Raw genomic sequence first — 3312 nt, forward strand, 5'->3', positions numbered from 1 at the left:
CAATCAAACTCAAGAACTAGATTCATGAGACTATTAATGAGATAGAATCAAGCATAAAGAGCAGAATGATGTTACCAACAACAAATAGAAAAGATTCATATATATATATATATATATATATATATATATATATATATATATATATATATATATATATATATATATATATACACACACACACATACTGAGAGATATATTAGAGTACGAAGATTACATCCAATTATACTGGGAGAACTAGCCGATCATGACGGCGGTATCAAGATCAACAAGAGATATGATGAAGAACATCTTCACGATCCTTCTTGGTGATCTCAAATGATTCCACGTTTTTTTGTGTTTCTCTCTCTAGAAGCTCTTGAAAGTGAATCCCCCTTAGTTTTTGTCCTTTTGAACTTTTAAACAAGTTGATTTAATTAATATTTACCGAGGACAAACATTCTTACCTAGGCGACTAGAAGACTTTAGAATGAAGAAATCTTGGGTCGCCTAGGCTACTCATTCTCACCCGAGCGAGTCTTGGACAACAAGTGCATTCGTCCAAGCAAGTTATTCTTGCTAGACGAGAAAACCCACTGGATGAACTCCTATTTTCACAGATTTCATTTGCCTAGGCGACTTTGGTCTCGCCTGGGAGAAGAAACAGGACACTTTAAAAACTCCAAGTATTCAAGACTCAACTCTTCATTGCTCCAAAAATGTTTTTCACTTCTTCCACCTTGCTTTCATCATATACCAATCTTTTAATCTACAAAATTTACACGAGAAAGAGTTGGATAAACCTTCGAATTATAAACAAAACATTTAAATCTATTTTAACTACCAAATAACTCAAAATTATAGGAAGTTTCTAACAAATGTTGTTGAAATCACAAGATAAGTGTCAACATTTGAATCACATATTAACTAAAATATGACACTTATCAAAGTTGAAAACCTAAGATATATCCAACAATAATTTTGGAGGCCATTTTCGAAATTCCTTGGGCAATTAATCCACCCAACTCAGTACACTATATCTCGGAGGCAATCAGGTATCAGGAGAAATTCTTGCAGCGATAGGAAACCTAATTAGCTTAATTCTCTTGACAATGCAAAATAACCACATTGATGGGATTAGCCCAACAGCTTTTGTGAAGTTTCAGAAGATGCAATTCTTAGGCTTAGATGGAAACAAGTTGCTAGGAGAGATATGAGCCTTCATAGGAAACCTTAGTCAATTGTTTTATTTGGAAATGGCAGAAAATTTGTTAGAAGGAAATATTCCTCCAAGAATAGGAAAGTGGCAAAAGTTACAATATCTAGGTCTTTGGTAAAACAACCTTAGAGGAACTATATCTGAAGAGATTTTTAATCTTTCCTCTTTAACAAACTTGTTGTCTTTGTCACAAAACTTATTGAGTGGTAGTATACTGGAAGAAGTCGGCAACCTAAAAAATCTCAATTGGCTAGATATGTCTAAGAATCATCTGCCTGGTGACATTTCTGGAACCATAGAAGAATGCATAATGTTGGAGTACCTTTATTTGCAAGAAAATTCTTTACAAGGAATCATACAATCCTCTTTGGCATCACTCAAAAGTCTTTAATGTTTAGACCTGTCACGAAACTACTTGTTTGGATCAATTCCTAATGTTTTGCGGAACATTTCTTTCTTGGAATACTTAAATGTTTTAACAACTTGGGTGGTGAGGTACCAATTGAAGGTGTCTTTCAAAATTCAAGTGAGTTAGTGGTGACTGGGAACAGTAAGCTTTGTGGAGGCATTTCAGAACTGCATCTACCACATGCCCCGTCAAAGGTAAGAAACTTACAACACACCACAAATTCAAATTGATAGCAGTGATAGATAGTATGGTTGTTTTTTTCTCATACCATCAATTATTCTAACTATCTACTGGATGAGAAAAAGGAGTAAGGAGCCATCTTTGAATTCACTAACAATTGGCCAGCTGACTAAAGTTTCATACTAAAGCTTACACAATGGAACTGAGGGGTTTCATTTACAAATTTGATAGGGTTTGGAAATTTTAGCACTGTCTACAAAGGTACTCTAGAGTTAGAAGACAAATTTGTTGCTGTAAAGGTCCTAAACCTTAAAAAAAAAAAAAAGGAGCTCACGAGAGTTTCATTGCTGAATGCAATGCACTTAAAAATATTAAACATTGAAATCTGGTTCAGATTTGGACATATTCCAGCACAAATTACAAAAGTCAGGAGTTTAAAGCTCTAATTTTTGGGTACATGAGAAATGAAAGCCTAGAGCAATGGCTGCATCCTAGAACAGTAAATGCAGAGCATCCGAAAACTTTGTGCCTTAATCAAAGATTAAATATCATGATTGATGTTGCTTCTGCTTTACATTATCTTCATTGTGAATGTGAGCAAAGAGTATCATTCATTGTGATTTAAAGCCAAGCAAAGTCCTTCTTGATGATGACATGATTTCTCATGTGAGTCATTTTGGCATAGCAAGACTTCTCTCAACCATCAATGGTACCACGTCTAAGCAACACAAGTATCATTGTAATAAAGGAGACTGTTGTCTATGCTCCTCCAGGTATGTTTTAAACTCTTGAATAAGTGTTTCTTTGAATTCCCATAACTTTTGGTAAAAACTTTGCATTAATTTCTAATTACAAAGTTTTGACAATTTTTGCTATATCTTTTTAGAGTATGGAGTGGGTTCTGAGGTGTCAATGAAAGGCAACATGTATAGTTTTGGGATTCTTATGTTGGAAATGCTTATTGGAAGAAAACTCATATGAAATCTTTGAAGATGGTCAAATTTTGCATAACTTTGTGGAAACTTCATTTCCTAATTATCTTTTACGGATTTTAGACCAATCACTTATACCAAAACATGAAGAAGCAACAATAGATGAAGAAAACCGTCTGAATCTAACTCTAGCGGTCGAAAAGTGCTTAGTTTCACTTTTAAAGATTGGACTTACTTGTTTAGTGGAGTCACCAAAAGAAAGAATGAATACGGTGGATGTCACTAGAGAGCTAACAAAATAAAAAAAAACTTTCTTGCTGGTAAGTGGTAAGATAAATGAAAATTTATCTTATTCTCTGCATATTACTAGAGAATAAATGTAGATGTGTCAGTTTGCTTTGTCTGCCAAATTTTAATAGCAGTTCTTTTTATAATAATGCACTTTTGTCCTCTGTTTTTTATTTTATTTTTTGAATTGTTTCACACATAATAGTTTTCCTTTCCAAACTTCACAACATAATCAAATTGAGTTTTCTACTAGATGCTTAATTGCATATGTTGTTGGCTTCGGTTCTTACCTGATTAATTGCTTATGT

The 3312-nt window shown here is 33.7% G+C and overlaps 1 pseudogene; it reads left to right on the forward strand.

Annotated features, from left to right (window-relative positions):
- The first annotated feature begins 244 nt into the window (after positions 1 to 244).
- LOC114391565 lies at positions 245 to 3030 on the forward strand (annotated as a pseudogene).
- The last annotated feature ends 282 nt before the right edge of the window (positions 3031 to 3312 follow it).

The sequence above is a fragment of the Glycine soja genome, chromosome 1 (assembly GCF_004193775.1).
Source record: "Glycine soja cultivar W05 chromosome 1, ASM419377v2, whole genome shotgun sequence".
Lineage (NCBI taxonomy): Eukaryota > Viridiplantae > Streptophyta > Magnoliopsida > Fabales > Fabaceae > Glycine > Glycine soja.